At 44.6% G+C, this 17,929-nt stretch overlaps 1 long non-coding RNA gene across 2 annotated transcripts in view; it reads right to left on the minus strand.

Annotated features, from left to right (window-relative positions):
* Positions 1-13,786: 13,786 nt before the first annotated feature.
* LOC118546970 (uncharacterized) overlaps positions 13,787-17,929 on the minus strand; it is a 58,985-nt gene continuing 54,842 nt past the window's right edge. For both annotated transcript variants that reach the window (XR_013441043.1, XR_004922866.2), the window contains exon 4: positions 13,787-16,836. This is a non-coding gene — a long non-coding RNA (uncharacterized LOC118546970). The remainder of the gene's footprint in view (positions 16,837-17,929) is intronic.

Consider the following 17,929-nt stretch of genomic DNA (forward strand, 5'->3'; position numbering starts at 1 on the left):
GCCATCTTACAGGGTAGTTGATCTAAATTAAAGAGTCTTAATCTCAAAAATCAGTTGAGACCCTGAATCCTATTCAACATAAGCCTTGTGTAAGGTGCCTTGTAGTTATTAAAATTAAATCTGCAATCTTTATTCAGGGTGATGGTATTGTCTATGGAAAAGGCAAAGAGGTAATTTGAAGTCAGAAGGCCTGGGTTTCAGACCCACCTCCACCATTTATTAGCTTTTAGATTTCAGCGAATTCCTTGCAACCTTGATCTCCTCATGAGGACACCTCCTTGACAAGTTAGGGCTGGGATTAAATGAGGTAAAGTCTGTAAAGGCACCAGGCAAACTCCAACATGATGAACAAATGCTGATTCCTTCACAGGGTTTATCTATGAGATTGTTACAAGTTTATAGTACGGTGTCTAAATATGGGTTTACAGGAAAACCCAGCAACCATTCCAAGCAAGTTCACAGACTCAATAGATTTCAGTGTAAACAATTACATTATGGCCAGAAAACAACCAGATTCCAGGCAGACTTAAAGTTCAAGGATGAAATGATAAGAAGATAGGAAAGATGTGAGGTGAGGGGACACAAGAAAGGATAAGAGGAGAAGTAATAAAAAAAAGATAGGGCACAGGCAAGAGGAAGGCTAGGAGAAAGCCCACCTTCCCAAGAGGAAGATGGGAACACTAGAGGAGGCTGAGGGATGTGGGGGCTGGGCCCCCCAGTGGCTTTCATACAAGAAGGGAATATGTATCAACAATAGCCAAACTATGGAAAGAGCTCAAATGTCCATCAACTGATGAATTGATAAAGAAGATGTGGTATATATATACAATGGAATATTTCTCAGCCATCAAAAAAAAAAAAGAAATCTTGCCATTTGCAAGGACGCTGATGGAGCTAGAGGGGATTATGCTAAGCGAAATAAGTCAGAGAAAGACAAATACCATATGATTTCACTCATTTGGAATTTAAGAAACAAACATATGGGGGTGCGGAAGGAGAGAGGGAAACAAACCATAAGAGACTCAACAACAGAGAACAAATTGAGGGTTGATGGAGGGAAGAAGTGAAGGATGGGCTAGGTGGGGGATGGGCATTAAGGAGGATGAGCACTGGGTGTTTTATGTAACTGATGAACCACTGAATTCTACTCCTGAAACCAATATTGCACTGTATGTTAACTAACTAGAATTTAAACAAAAATTTGAAGTAAAATAAGAAATCAAAAATAAATAAATAAATAAAAAGGGGCACCTGGGTGGCACAGTTGGTTAAGTGTCCGACTGTTGGTTTCAGCTCAGGTTGTAATCTCAGTGTCGTGTGATCAAGCCCCACATCAGGTTCTGTGCTTAGCATGGAGTCTGTTTGGGATTCTCTCTCCCTCTCCCTCTGCCCTCCTGTTCATGCTCTCTGTCTCTCTTCTGAAATAAATAAATAAATCTTTTAAAATAAATAAATAAAATAAAAAGAGCTACTCTAGTTAAAAAAGAAAAAAAAAAGAAGGGAATACATTCTTTCCTACCTCAGGTTCATTGCATATGCTGCTTCCTTTCTCTGGAACAATCTTCTTGCCTCAGCCAACCCCACCCCGACTCCCACCAATACCATCATTCTTCCACTTAGTCTCAAGTCCCAGCTTGTTACCTTTGCAGAGAGGTCTTCTCTGCCACCTTATCTAACATCTGTTAAATAAATGAATGTGTAGAATGGCAGGAAGAAGTTGCACAAGGAAATGGAGAGTCTGGATATCTACAATGTTGAATTTGGGGTGTTTTAGCCCATACCACTATGATTAGTATTGCTTTTACTTTTTAATAAGGTGGCACATATCTCTGAGTAATGAAGACTTCAAATATCCATAGACTTAAAAATATATGAAGTCTGACATAATGTTTTTACCTCTAATCAGCTCCAATGAAGGCAGAGACTTTGTTTATTCCTTAACATATCAACACCTAGCATAATTCCTGACATACAGTAGGCACTCATCAAACATCCACTGAACAGAGGAAAATGGACCAGTCTTAGCAAAACTTCACCTTTTGGCCCCACCTCAGTTCTTCTGTTATTGTTATCCTGACTTTGGCTCCAAGTCACAGAAGAGCTAGTGCCAAAGTTGTGTGGCTCGTCAGGGTGCTAGAACCAGGAGCCAGACACTCTGTTCCCTGTTATGATACTTAATTACCATATGTGGGACCGAGGGCCAAGCAGAGCTCTGTATCCAAAATGTGACTATGGCTTTTCCTCTCTTCAAATGACTTTGAACCCTTCAAAGGATCACAGTGTACTCACAGATTAATTCCAATTATTGTTAATACTAAATTTTTGTTTTGTCGGATCTGAAATTTAGAGATCATTTTATTTACATTTTCTTTGTTGCCTTTATACTTTTTCCCTGTAAATAGAAGGGGAAAAAAGACAAAAGAAAGGCACACAGTGGGATGTATAGTGCTGCTCCATACCCAGCAACGAAAACCAAAGTTGCCCTTTCACAAAAACATGAGGCATTTCTGGAGAAGATAGTAAATGACACTCCACCAAAATATGTCCTACAAAATATTTGGTTTTGTTTTTAATTATTCTTTCTCTCCCTTCTCCTTCCACCACCATTGAAGACTTGTCTACTGAATTAACTCTTAAGTGACTCTGCAAATTTGAAATCTCTGGGAGAGTTACAGTTTGAGTGTACATATTCTATTTCTGCTTTCTAATAGAACCCCGATTTTGCTCAGGTATCCACGCCTCCTCAGTAGTTTGTGTTCCTAAGACGAAGCTGAACAACTCTCAGCTGGATTGGGGTGAACTTGATTGGTCCAAGAGTAATTCTCTCCTCCTTGCAATTGACTGGCTCAGGAATAGACATACAACATGTGACTCCGTTCTGGTTAATGAGAAGCCAGACGAGGCATCTGGTTAAAGATGCCTATAGATGCTTTACTAGAGGCTTCAGCGAAATGCCGAATTTCTCCATAGGATATCCCCATAAGCAATAGCATCCCATGGAAAACAACCCTTTCTAAAAATGAGTTCAGAGTCCAAATCACATTAGGAAGCAAATTACCAAAAGGGGCAGTTAGCAAGCACATGAAATGGGAACATTTGCACATCAAAACCGGAGACAATAAAACAACCCAAAGAGATTCTAAATATATTTAAAACATTTAGGGATAAAACATTTACTGTAACAAAATAGTGTAGGGGGAAAAAGATAGAATAATCTCTCCCCAAAAACTCAAACAGAAAGTATACAAATTAAACAAAAAGCATGGAAATTAAGACTCAATAGGTGGGTTTAATAGTAAGCTATATACAGTTGAAGAGAAGAGAATTAGAAGATAGCACTAAGGAAATCACCTAAAATGTAGTTCAGAAAGATAAAGTGTGAGGTATAAAAGACACAGGGTAGAATCAAAGGGCCCATCTATGTCTAATCAGAGTTCTAGAACAAGAAGATAAAAGAGAAAGATGGAGAGGTGATATTCAAGACATAACAGCTGAATTTCTTACAAAAGGAGAAAAACAGGTCTTCGAATTGTGTAAGTAGACTGAAAGTAGACCAGTAGAAATAAAAGTCTATGGGCGCTTGGTAATAAAGCTGCAGGATATCCAAGGTGAAAAAGAAAGTCTTAAAGTTATCCGAAGGAAAACAAAACAGATGAGCTACCAAGGAATAATAATTAAACTACCAGTGGATTTCTAAGAAGCCAAAGTAGATGCCGGAGACCACGAATAATATCTTTTAGATACTTGGGAGAAACAATTGTCATTAAATCTAAATTCTAGCTAAATTATCATTCAAAGTTAAAATTTTAAAGCTAAATGAAGATAATTGTAGACATACAGAGATGAAGAGAGTTAGTTGAGTGCCAAAGAGGCTTGCTGAAAAAATTACTAAGAGGTGTATTTCGGCAAGAAGGAAATTGAATCCAAAAGGAAAGATGAAGACGCCCAAAACAATGGTGGCCAAATAACTCAGTAAAATGTCCTGTGGGATCTGAGTCATTACTGACTGGTACAGACACTGATCACAGCTAATTTTGTGTTGCTTAAAATCAGGGTGGGGAGCTCATGTAATAGCCGCCAACATCGTAAAAGATGGAAGAGTTCAGAAAGAAGCTAAACCATTCTTGTTCAAGGAGAAGACAGAAACATAAATCACCTCTGGAAAACATCAGGTCAAGTACGCATGTTAAAAATCAATGGATGACCTCAATAATAATAAAAATAGAACGTATGCTTTCCAAACACAGAAGGGGAAATGAGGAGGTAAAAGAAAAGTTGATGAATTCGACACAAGGCAGGAAGGGAGGGGAAAAAAGAAGCAAAGCTTGAAGATGCAGGCAAGAGATGGATAATTATTCCTCAAATTCAGTCACATTTCTAGCCAAATGTTGTGTTACCCAGAAACAGAATTTTAAGTCAGCCTCCGAGATGTGTTCACAGGCATAAAGAGAAGGAGGAAAGAGGAGACATATGAATATATACGCACACCCTTATACACACACAAAGAGCATGTGAAGAAATATGCCTGGTTTCTACAGTCTTCCTCTCTAACTGGTTAATATGTGCAACTCCTTTCCTCCACGATCCATTCTGTGCTTCCTTTGCTCTCAACCAAGGCTTCAGCTTTTTGAAGTTCTCTGACACAGTGACTCAATCCTTCATTCCAAATGAGTCAGAATCCTCAGTGGCCCTCTCCTTTTTTGGCTGCTATAGTTTTCCACTGGGCATGGAAGTACTAAGGGACAGCCCAGAAAATTCTCTGGGTTCCAGACATAGTCCTCCCTGCCCCCGTAGTGCCCAAACAACCAAATTTCCTTTCGGTGGTTGGATGACCACCATAGCCTGTGGGGAAAACTCAGTGTTTCTCCTTGACTCACACTGCTACCACACAACACTTCTGACATCAGGTGTGTGGACTTTTCCCACACACCCAGAGAGTCTCTGTGACACCCGTGGGTATCCTACAATTCCATTTAATTTGGACACTAATTGGAGTTAGGGCAGACCCCACATGTTAAGGGCTCAATCCCACAAGACTGCCCTCACTTCAGATGCCAACTACAAGACCAGATTGTCACCCATGCTATAAACCAGGGTTCCAACTACCCATCTCCTCAGGTTCAATCATTTGCTAGAACAGCTCATAGAACCATTTACTGGTTTATTATATAATAAAGGGTATGACAAAGGATACAAGGGAACAACCAGATAGAGAGGTACAGAGGGCAAAGTCCAGAAGGGTACAGAGCACAGGAGCTTCTATCTCCAAGGCATTGGGGTGCACCACCTCCCAGCATGTAGATGCGTTCACCAACCTGTAAACTCTCCAAACCCCATGCTTTTGAGATTTTTATGGAGGCTCCATCACATAGGCATGATCAATCATTAACTCAGTCTCTAGCCCTTCTCCTCTTTCCACAGGATGAGAGGTCAGGCTGAAAGTTACATGTTTCTAGTCATGGCTTGGTCTTTCTGGTGACCAGCCTCCATCTTGAGGCCATTCAGGAGCCCATCAAAAGTCACTTTATTGGGATAAAAGACACTCCAATCACCCAAGAAATCCCAAGGGATTTAGGAGCTCTGTGCCAGGAACCAGGATCAAAGACCAAATATTAGAACAAAAGATGTTCCTAAATGCTCTTATCACTTAGGAAATTATAAGCATTTTAGGAGCTGTGTGCCAGGAACTGGGGACAGAGACCAAGATGCATGGTTTCTATCATTTCACACGTAATCCCTTTCTTTTCCTTTTGGTTCAGTGGTGTGAGGAGCCCCAACTGATCAGATGGTAGTCTGAACTGCCAATTCAAAGGAACCACTGTTGGCTCCCCTGGGGAAGCATTCCTCCCTTATAAAATAAAACCTCCTAGAAGAGCTTAAATTGGGGGCAGCAGGAAGCAAAAATTCTAGAAGTGTATTATCAGGTATAATTGTGGGATTCCTGACGCATGAATACTGTCTAAGGCGGAATTTTATTTTTTCATCACTGTTTGATGAAACCCAATGAACTAGCAAGATCACATCCATCAACTGGGGAAAGTGAATCCAATTCACTTTTACCTATTTTTTTCTCCTCAGCTGCATAGGCATCCCACAGTTGTTTAATCAGCCCCACCTAGGGCAAGCTTGCAGACAATCCAGCTTTTTAATTATATTTCCCTAGCCTAAGGGACTGCCAGGCTTAGCCTCTTGAATTTCTTAACCTATCCCCAGACACCACGGCCATCCAGTTGCCAGAGAAAGGATATCCCCTTTGCACAAAGGAATGTCTCCCCAGAAAAGCAATGCAGTACTTTCCATGAGCATGTGAAAGCATCCCTCCTGGTGCCTTGAGCTGCGTTATCACTTGAAGACAACACATGATATTGAGTCAACTCTGTTTCATAACCCCTCTGAGTGAAGCAATATGTCAGACCCTTCGGAGAGCTTTGCCACTTCACACATCACATGGAACCCTGTTCCTAGGAAAGGCCTGATTCTGTGCCTTCCCCTGCCCTAAGGCATCATGTTCCTCCCACTGGAATCCATGTTTTAATGACCACATGTGCCATGTAGCTAGAGAACGAGGAGACGGTCTACTTTGTTGTTTCTGGCACATCACTACTTTATAATCCTATTTCACGGCTCATGGTGTCATCTTCTATCTTAACAAATATAAAAAGAGAGTCCCCCAAAAGAAGCCAAGAGCTTATTTGGGGGGATAAACACCCGAACTCATCTCCTACGAGAGAAAGCATTGACCATTTCTTGATTTTCTTTCTCCTTCACATGAACGAAAGGCATGCCATCGTGCTGGGGCAAAGTGGCCTTTTGTCTTGCCATTGACCGAGTTTGCAAAAAAGGCAGAACCGTGTTATTTGCCTTGTAGTTTGCACAGCAATCTAGAGACAAACCAAAATAATGCAAATAAACACAAAGTACCCCGAGGCTGCTGCTCGCTTAAGAAGGTGGTGGATAAAAACCTGTCCTGAAGGGGCGCCTGGGTGGCTCAGTTGGTTAAGCGACTGCCTTCGGCTCAGGTCATGATCCTGGAGTCCCTGGATCGAGTCCCACATCGGGCTCCCTGCTCGGCAGGGAGTCTGCTTCTCCCTCTGACCCTCCCCCCTCTCATGTGCTCTCTCTCATTCTCTCTCTCTCAAATAAATAAATAAAAATCTTTAAAAATAAAAAAAATAAAAAAACCTGTCCTGAAGATCATAAAACACAGAGGCTGGTATGGGGGTGAGGGCAGGAGGGTATAGGAGAAGAGAGGGCAACTGTTGAAAATCAAGAGCATAGTTTTTAAATGTTCACATTGTGGAAGGACGGCATTGTCTCAAGAGTTTGAGTTCAAAAAACACCCAGCGTCTCTGATTGCTCTTGACAGACCACATGTGACAAAACACAGCTCCCTTGAAAACAAAAATGTGCTGAGTCAGGGGAAGGAGAGTAGGCACTGAAGACCAAGTTCTAGCAAAGTCTGGGTCTTTCATATACTCCAGTGCTCAAAAAAATGAGTTTTGGAGGAAGACTCAGATGTCTGTTTACTTCCAAAGAAACAGTATGTGATCACACGGCATGGGTGCCATCTTTAAAGAGGATAGATTTCCAAATGATAAGAATTATAGGAAAATGTCGGGCAACTTCTTCCCTGGAGCCTAAATGGGGGATACCACCGGCCATTTGCCCTGGATCTCTGCAGTGAAAATAACCTGAGGTGCCCTGGTGGCAATGTAAGAGGAGAAGACCAACTGCAACCTTAATTCTTATTTATTATTTCAAGCAGAAAAATGTTGTTGCAAATCCATATATTTCAGATGGCAGGTCAGCCTGCCCTGAAGAGTAACTGGACTTTTTGCAGATAGCCAGCAGAATCCCTTTTGTTAATCTTCGGAAACATGAAAGAATTGCTACAATGAACTGCCCCTACACTCTCTTTTGCCCTCAGCCTCTCCCTCCCCACCAACCAGCAGTCCTCCCAATGCCCTGGCATCATCAAAGTTTGCTGTTATGTATTAGAGCTGCCACATGTTTCTGGGATGGTTGAAATATTTTGAAAACATGCCGAGGCTAAATGATATTTATGGGTCCCTAGTTTTGCACTCACTATTTATTCCATTCTCCTTATTTGGCTCAGATCTGCTCATCTAGATAGAGCGATTCTCCTCTCGTAAATCGGGGCAGGGAGGACCACCCCCACCCTTGGCACTGAGCCACAGAAACAGGTAACTCCCAACCAAAGCCACTGTTGTCCCCTTCCCACAGTTCTGTTGCATCCAAGTTAGGATCTTCACAGAAAAAGAGCTTGAGAAGAGTCCATAAGCCAAGAAATATCTCGCTTCTAGGATGACTATTTTCTGCACGTTCAGAATTTGTTTCTTTCCTGCTTCACAATGATTCTGTTACGGTACATGGTGGCGGCCACTAAGATTGAAGGGGCAGCTTTCAAGTTTGTCCTTGTCAGGAAGGAATGTTTCAATAGTTCTGCGTACTCATGAGTCTTTTTGTCATCCTTCAAAGTGCCTGGCAAGTTCTGATTCTTCCATAAGTTTTTCTTTTCATTATTAAGTGCCTACTATCTGCCTGGCCTTATACTTTTCTTTTGATCTATTATATTATGCTTTTTATTTACATCCACAACAAAGCTGGGAATCTCCTAAATATGAGCTGGGAGGAAATGTCCTTTTGCTGGCTTTTAGTGCGTTCAAAAAAAAAAAGTAATGGAGAAGACAATAACCCTCATCTATTATTGTTGTTTTTATTATCAAAACACTTGGCCACTGAGTACGTCATTGCATAAGACGGGGGTGAGTGGGGGCAGTCCCCACTCAGCTCTATTAAGGAGTCCATAGCCCTGGTGCTATGCCAAATCTAAAATATAAGTCCGTTCTCCACTTGGAACTGGGGATCTGGTGGAAATCTCAAGTCATTTGTGCCATTGGGTGTCACGTAAGACCAAACCCACTGACGGCTCCTTCCTCACGTGCCCCACACCCACAGATGCAAACATGTTTGCTAGTGCTTATCCTTTCTTTCCCAACACTGTCTGAATAGATGGTTAATCAAGTGACAGCTATGGATATAAAAGAAGACAAGAGGACTAAGCTTCTAAATTGGGGCTGCTCAGGGGTCTCACAAGGTGGCTGGCTCAACTTGGAGCATTTCCACTGTACTTCAGAGTCGAATGGAAAACACAAACCAAACTCTCATTGTCTTTTATCCAGGTTTTCCAGGAGCTACAGATTCAAACAGATGCTGAATCTCTCTGTCTTGAGTGTAGTCTCCTGGGACAAAGAGGAAGAGCAGAAAGAGAATGAAGCTGGTGACCTCATTATGAGAACAAAGCCAGTGACCTCGTTATCGGTGGAGGAAATGCTCTCTTCTTCACGCTGGCCTCCAACCCTTCCTTGTGTCCCTGAGTTTCTGAGTGCCATCAAGTTCAAATGCAGGTGTACAACACTAAGATCCTCAGGAAGGCCCTGGCCCTTTAAGTAACTCAAGACTGCTATAACAACGTCTTCCTGAGAACCAACGAGGAAGGGTCTGCACTGTTATATGCATATATGCACATAAGCATTATTATCATTATTCCATGTCAGCTATATAAAATCTCAGAAAGGACAGCATTCTCCCTTCAATGTGGAACAGAAGGCAACATAAATATAGGTCCATTTTGTCCTCAACATCATCCTTCTTTGCGCCAGTGACCCTCACAACCCACACACGGTGTTGCGTCTCCTTCCATCTGTATCCCCGACAGAAACAGGTAGCTCCAACCTGCAATTCACTATTGGCCCAGAGACTGGCACATAATAACCTTCAAAAAATACGTGTTGAATCTAACTGAATCTTCCTGCTCCTTTCTGGTGATTTCCATGAAGCCTTCTTCATCTCCCCTCGACACCCATACTCACTGTGCTCTCAGTTGGCCGCCAGGAGCCATGTGAGTGAGAGACCCACATGGGCAGTGCTCCTGTGTTCCCCTCCACATCAGGGACTTAAAGTTGGATGCTCACCCTCTGTAAACAAAGGGCTGGAAACAGAGACTCTGACTAAGGAATTCCAGCCCTCTGGAGAGACCTGGTAGAGGGGTCTCCATACATCTCATCAGCCTTATCCTTCCCTGTCTAGATAGCCCACCCTGACTCTGGTTCTCCCAGGCTGAGAAGCTCTGTGGGGATTTAGAAATGGTCTAGAATATGAAACCAAGAAGACCTGCATCGAAATTCTAGTATGTACTTGTTTATTTTCCGGGGGCAAATTCCCACATTTCTGAGCTTCAATTTACTCCACTGTTAAGGAAGTAACTATATGTGCTGTACAGAATTGTGAGAAGAAATAAAGGAGCTGCTGCCACACAGAGTCTTGAGGATTGAGAAAGAAAGCAGCTTAAGTAAAATTCCGAGCACTTAGCAGGTGCATGATTCAAATGCCCGCTAATTTTTTTCGTGGAGGGAAAAGCCAGGTCAGTAAAGTTGGGCTTCACTGCCAAGATTATGGGTCAGATTAGAACCGTGCCTCACAGTTTCTGATCTTGGTCTCTCAGGGGTGACTGGAAACCTTCCAAGAACCTCCCTACTTGCTTCAAATTGTTCTGGCAAACCACTCACTGGCAAAGCGTGGAGAAGAGTTTTGTGGTGTAGAGCAGAGATGCACACGTGCGAAAGAAGGGGCCAAAAAGAGGGCTCGATTTATACCTGAAAAGCTTGGAGTCACACATAAGAACTGAGCTGTTCACTGAGCATCGTTCCATGGGAAGTAGGTATTGAGAGGTCGGAGCCCCAGATTTGGGGCTTGGCAAGAAAGGGCTGGTATTGCATCACCTCCCTTGACTTGCTGCAATATCCTAGATAAACAGTTGCTATTTCATCCTTGTGGTGGATAACTGTGATCCCATAAACTTCGTAGGATCAGCTCACATACACAAGGGAGGAACCAAAGTTAACGTTTGTGCCGCATGCCCCTGGCAGAGATGTGGCAGATTAATAGTAGTAACAGCCAGGAGTTCCATAGTGCTTGCTAAGTGCCCAACACCACTCTGAGCACTTGACACACAACACATCACCCACTTTCCTTCTGACACAGATGCCCTAGTCTCACATGAGTGAGGTAAGAGTCTTTCAAACAGGGCATCACACATTTTCTTTTTCCAGAATGGCTTCCTCTAAGTCACACACACAAAAAAATGATTTCATCCTACTATGTTGGAAGTCCCACCACATCCAATATCAGGTGACCACGACATGCCCTGGTGTCATGCTGGGCCCAGGGTATGGCGCCCAAGGATGGCGATGCCCTGTGACTGGTCCCTTCAGTGCGGTCACTGGGATACCACGAAATCATGGAACTGCTCTCTTTGGTTCACTGGGATGAATTCCAGCTCTCCTGTCAGTACCAGCCAGCCAGCATATGCGGCGCTTCTTTTTATAAAAAGGAACTTCCAAATACCGTGTTGCCCTGAGAATTCAATGAGGTAATGCCTGTAAGCCTCCTAGCACAGAGCCTGCCACACAGAACAGAAGCTGAGCTTTCTGCCCAGTAACGGAGGGACATTCCAGGCAAAGGGAACAGCACATGCAAAGGCAAAGGCGCGAGGGAGAGGCTGAGGGACCTGAGAACAAGGGTGCCCTAGTTTGCTCGGGCTGCCATAGCAAAGGACCACAGGCTTCGTGGCTCAAACAACAGAGACAATGATGTCTCACATCTCTGGAGGCTCCAAGTCCAAGAGCAAGGTGTCAGCAGAGTTGGTTCCTTCGGAAGGCAGCGGACCTGTTCTAGAACTCTCTCCTTGGTTTGTAGGTGGCTGCCTTCCCCTTTTGTCTTCACATCGCCTTCCCTCTATGTGTATCTCTGTGCCCAAATTTCCCCTTTTTATAAGGACACCAGTCATATTGGATTAGCGCCCAACCTAACGACCTCACTTTAACTTGATTCCCCCTGTAAATGTATTATCTCCAAAAAGGGCCACAATCTGAGGTACTGGGGGTCAGTGCTCCAACATATGAATCTGAGGCCGCAGAGGGGGGAACAACTCAATGCTTAGCCAAGAGATTGGTTTCACTGGATTGCAGTCCAAGGTGGGGGGAAGGGGGATCAGTCAGAATGAACAGATAAGACAAAGTGATCCTGAAAAGCTAGCTGGAGACCAGATCCTTAAGAGCTTTAAATGATATTCACTGCACATCAATATGTCATCAGTACTGGGCTGAGGAAATTCAAAGGTCAATAAGGCATGACCTCTGACCTTGACGGGCTGCAAGTCTGGTGAAGACAGGCCTTGAAGAGATCATTTGAATAGTGGGCCAGGCGTGTACTTTAATGATGGGAATAATAAAATAATAATAATAATTTTAATGGGGAACACAGAGGCAGGAGCCCCTCACCCAGTGCAGCCTGGGGTGTACTAGCAGGGTTGTGGTGGGGTGGGGTCACCCCAAAGTCCTGAAATGACAGAGAGGCCTCAGGGCGGGGCCAGAATTGGGCTAGCCCCCAGCTGGAGGGTAAGAGCAGCCTGAGTCCAAGCCTTCCCCTGAGCTGCTCCAGTCACTGTAGGAGCATGCACTGGTCTGTTCCCCGAACCCCCCAGCCCCCCACAGCACCCTGCAAATATTATCAGAGCACCAACCCTGCAGAAAGCATCACAGGAGACCCAAAGGGTAATCCCGCTGGATCTGGTAGGAGCAGGCAATGTGTACGGGAGAAGATAAAACATGGGGTCAAAATTGATGGGTCTCAGGAGAAGATCAGATGGGATGATAGGAGAGACCCCAAGAGAGGTGGTATATTAGTTTCCTGAGGCCGCGGTAACAAATCACCACAAACTTGGAGGCTTGGAACAGCAGATATTTATCCTGTCACCATTCTGGAGGCCAGAAGGGCAATGCTGAAGTGTCGGCAGGGTTGACTCCCTCTGGAGGCTCTGAGGGAGAACCTGTTCTGGGTCCTCTCCTAACTTCCGGTGCTGCTGGCAATCCTCGGTGGGCCTGGCTTTGGGGACACATCAGTTCAACCTCTGCCTCATCTTCACACAGCCTCCCCTCTGTGTCTCCGTGTGTCTTCTGTCTCTTATAAGGAACCCCTTCACTGGATTGAGCATCTACCCTCATCCAGATGAGCTCATCTCAAAACTCTTCCCTTCACTACATTTGCAAAGACCATTTCCTGACAGGGACGCTTTCGCAGGTGCTGGGAGTTAGAACTTAGACATAACTTTCTGGGGGACACAATTCAACCCATGACCAGCAGTTTGCCTCAGGTTGGGAGAAACAAGGGAGGATTTGGGGGTGGGGAGTAGGTAGCATCTGAGCTGGCCTTGCAGGAAGACGGAGGATTGGGCCTTTGGAGAGGTGGGAAAGGGACATCCCAGCAGAGGGGCGAGAGGAGCGAAGGTCCAGAGGCGCAAGAGCGCCATTCACACGCAGAGGACACCAGCCATGTCACGGGAGGGCTGAATGAAGACTGTGCATCTGACTGTCCCTTCCTTGTGATTCCTTAAGTCGTCTCCGTCATGAGCACCGTCCCTGTCATGACCCAGCACTGAGTTCAGCCATGTGGCAGAGACGTGGACCAAGGAATGCCCCTCTCCTCCATTCCTTCAGAGCAATTCCAGCTTGCCCACGTCCTGAGTTGTTTTGCTCCAATTCCCTTACAAATGTGCCCAGTCGAAAGTATCCCAAGAACCCAGTGTGACTCAAGAAATAAGCACCTCCCTGCACCTCAACTTCACTAGGTGCTTGAAGAATGAAAAGGTATTATTTTATTTTATTTTATTTTATTTTATTTTATTTTATTTTATTTATTTGAGAGAGAGAGAGAGCAGAGCAAGGAGGAGAGGCAGAGGGAGAGGGAGAAGCAGACTCCCCACTGAGGAGGAAGCCCGACAAGGGGCTGGATCCCAGGACTCTAGAATCATGACTTGAGCCGAAGGCAGATGCTTAACCGACTGAGCCACCCAGGTGCCCTGAAAAGGTATTATTTTTATGAAGAAAACACACCCTGGTCTCTGAAGGAGGAGACTACAACAATTACTTGAGATTTTAAGGAAAAGGTGGGGGGCAATAATTCCCACCTCTCGGGTTTGCGGTAAGGAGCTTACTTGATCAAGTCTGTACAATGCTTCACAGAGTGCTCAGCCTATAGGATGAGGCTGGCCATGGTAGAAAAGCAAAACCCAGAAGAGTTTGGGAGACCATCTTGGGCTCTCATTTGCCACTGAGTCTCTTCACTAGAAAGGTTTCCGGAGCACTGGCCCACTGGTGCAGTGATGGGAAGGCACGGTGGGACCCCATTCCTTGCATGTCAGCCTGAGGGATTTCTGCTTTCTCCTAGAGCCAGTGGGAAGCTGTTGCCTTAGAAATCAGTGAGGTCAACTTGCGCCAGATTAACGTAAAGCAAAAGATGGACAAGCACTTGATGTATTGGGGCAGGGTCAGAAACTCGTAGCGTATGCCCCCTTCTCTCCTCCTTCTGAGTGCTCAGAGCCACGTGGAAAGCAGTGGTATCTGAGCAACTGGAGACACACATTTCTTTTGCCCCCGAAAGAGAGGGTTGATACGGTCTTTAGAAAGCTGTGTTTGCAAGATGAGCCATCACTCCAAGCTGTTAAAGTTAATCCTTTTCAACTAGTCATATAGCTGCCAGTCATTTTGTTACCCACTTGTGCTCTTACTGTTAAAAATTTGTTAACTTCTTCTTTAAAACCCACATTGAGTCAGACTGAGTGAACTCTGCCGTGGGCATTTCCATCACTCGACACTGAGCTTCTTAGCAATAGCCAGAGGTGGGACTTTCTGGCAAATGCTGTTTATCCATCTTTGAAATGAGACATTGATTGCAAGTAGATTTAAAAGGAAATTCCTGTAAAAGCATTTTTTCAATGATAGTCTTTGCTTTTTTTTTTTTTTTTCACTCGCCCATAACTTTCTGGAAAATTCTACTTTTGGCTGAATTTTCTCATCATTGTTTTCAGTATAAATTTGTTTTGTTTTTTATTAATGGAAAGTTCAGGGCTGGGAAAAATCCCTTTGGTAGCTTTTGAGATACGAGAATATGAAAAAAAGATACTTTTTCCAATTAAAAGATATCTTTGGCCTTATTTTTCTTTTTAACAAAAACTTTGCATTTGAGGACTGGAGTAGACTCTAAGCAGTGGTTCTCAGTATCGGCCCCATATTAGAATCCTCAAAAGGCTTTAAAAAATACTGATGCCCGGGGCGCCTGGCTGGCTCAGTTGGTGGAGCGTGCAGCTCTTGATCTCGGGGTTGTGGTTTTGAACCACACGTTGGGTGTAGAGATTACTTAAGAATAAAATATTTTTAAATAAAATACTTAAAAAAAAATACTGATGCCTGAGTCCAAAGACTCCAGAAAAATTAGTCTGGGTCCAGCCAGACTGGAGTAGGCTGTTCATATTTCCTTTCTGAAACCATGTCTTGTCTCCCGCCATGGCCAGCAGGAGGGCAGCACCTCCCACCGGGATGGCTCCAGCCCTTCTGGGCTCCGGGATCATTAGAAGCTCCCCGGGCAGTACTGAGCACTACTGTCTTAGGACACTACCACCCCAATCTCCAAACTCGAAAAAGGATGCAGAGGTCTGGAGATTTCAGAAGGGAAAATCAATTCTTACTGGGGATAGTTCTTCCCGTTGAGAGAAAAATAGTTATTACTGTGTAAACCATATGTCTCTAAGAAAGACATGAAGGAACTTTGAGTGGAAAACCTTCATACCCCCCACACAACTGGTCAAGGATCCCCAGTATCAGATCATCTCCTGTCGCTCTAGCAGAGACTGGTTCCTCACTAACACTTAAGAGCAAGGAATGCCCCCCACCCACCCATCCAGCTTCGGACAGGTATTTCTTTTTATGCTTGTGGGCATCAAAGAACAAAAGAGAGACTCTAGGGGATCAGCTATTTTCCTGGCTCTGTGGCCACCTTCTGCCATCATCAGGTCTTCGCCTGGACTCTTATAAAAGTTTTCCAAACGGTTCCTCAAGGGGGGGAAGCTGGGATAGACTCTTCTCCTCTGGTCATGCTGAGAAGGTGATCGCCAAGATGCACCACAGAGAAAACCAGACTCAGTACCGTGTCGGAAATGTCTTCTCCTTCCGGTGAAGTCCCCAGAGGAACATGACTCTGCTTCCTCGTCCCTCCTGACTCTGGACTGACCCCTGGATGGGCCCAACTAGTGAAGTTGCTGCCGTTTGACAACACCCCGTTGCCATTAGCTGCAAAGTCCAACCACACCTGCTTCACGCTCACAGATGGGTATTCACGGATTCAACAAGCCTTGACTGGCTGCTCCCTACCAGCCGGCCAGGGTGGAGAGAATATTGATTTTAATAACGCACAGCCCCTGCCCCCATAGAGAGACAGAGAAGCAAACCACTGCACGAGACACCCTCAGGGCCTGGTTATCAGACTTGTTTGAGCGTCCGGGTGCCTGAAAGTCATAAGAAAGGGTCTTGATCACCATGAAACGTTAATGCATTGACTGTAAAGTAGCTGTGTGATTTTGTACCAAATCAAATAGCATCACAGAGTAGATTTCAACAGAGACAAATGTCAGTGACACATTCATAATAAATATGGAGGGTGGGGGCTTAAAACTAAGCAAGTTCTATGTCTCAGATTTGTCTGTGAATCAGGAAAAGACCGTCACTCTTCTGTTTAGCCACAGAGCACTGAAGAGCAGTTGAGGAGCCCCAGGAGGCTCCCTGGGAAGACATGAGGAGACCCTCAGTCCTTTGACAGTCACATCCACCCCACACGGTGCCTTCGCTGCCGCGAGAGAGACCCAGGGCTCTGGTGTGATGTATGTCCCACAGGCGGCTCCTCTTCTGGGGGAAAGTAGTTTCTCTGTTGAGAAAAAGCAGTACAGAAAATATGTACATATTTTACTCATTCAATGAGCTCTGAGTAAAGTTGATCATCTGTATGTGCCGGGCTCATTGCTGAAATATTGTGTGAGCTCTCAGAGTCTGCCTCCTTTAACATTTTCAACCCGATCATGCCTAAAACAGAACAAACAAACAAAGTGTGCAGGAAGGCAAACTAACTACAAAACTAAAATCCACGGAGATAAGATGTCCTGTCTGGGACTCCTGTGGGACACGGCCAGCATCTACCCAATATCCTCCTGTTGAGCTCTGTCTGTGGGACTCAGCGTCTGCAGGATTTGATGTTTTCCTTGGGCCATTTTGTTGACAATTCCAATTTTGAGATTGCAATGTAACACTGTCTCACTGTTTGTTCCTGGGTGGGCTGTTCATATTTCCTTTCTGAAACCATGTCTTGTCTCCCTCCATGGCCAGCAGGAGGGCAGCACCTCCCACCGGGATGGCTCCAGCCCTTCTTGGGGAAGGCTGTGGGAAGTCTCGCCTCTCTCTGGCTGGCTTCATGGAAGTTGAGTGAAGGTCTCCTAGACTCATTTGGAAAGAGGTTCCTCAGACTTGAGTATGGAATGGATTCTATAACACAGTCTGTTGTGTTTGTAAATTAATACACATTGTGGGGCTTGGGCAAACGCCCTCGACCCTGCTCTCAGATTTCCTAGTTATCTGCAGAATTCCCCTTCAGTTAAGAAACGTCTTGTGTATGTGTGTCTATCTGACCACTGGGCTTTTTATTTGAAGTGCCTCCAATTAGAGAAAATGGGAACTAAGTGACTTTCATTTAAGGAAGTCCCATCTGCCTATCATCTTAAGGAGAGTTTAAAAATGAGAAGAAAAGAACCGCCAAAAAAAAAAGTAATTTCCTCCTTGACAATTATTTCTGAATAGGAACTTGAGCAATCTTACTCAAGAAGGTGGGGGTTTTGCCCCAGTGCCCGTGCTCAGGAGTGCCTGAAATGATGCCCGCCTCATAGTGTGTGGACTGGCATAGGGCAGCCCACCTCCTTGCATAGAGTGCTTTGCTGCCCACCCCAAGCCCACCAGGCTTCCTACAGCTT

Source organism: Halichoerus grypus, chromosome 9 (genome assembly GCF_964656455.1).
Source record: "Halichoerus grypus chromosome 9, mHalGry1.hap1.1, whole genome shotgun sequence".
NCBI classification, from domain to species: Eukaryota; Metazoa; Chordata; class Mammalia; order Carnivora; family Phocidae; genus Halichoerus; species Halichoerus grypus.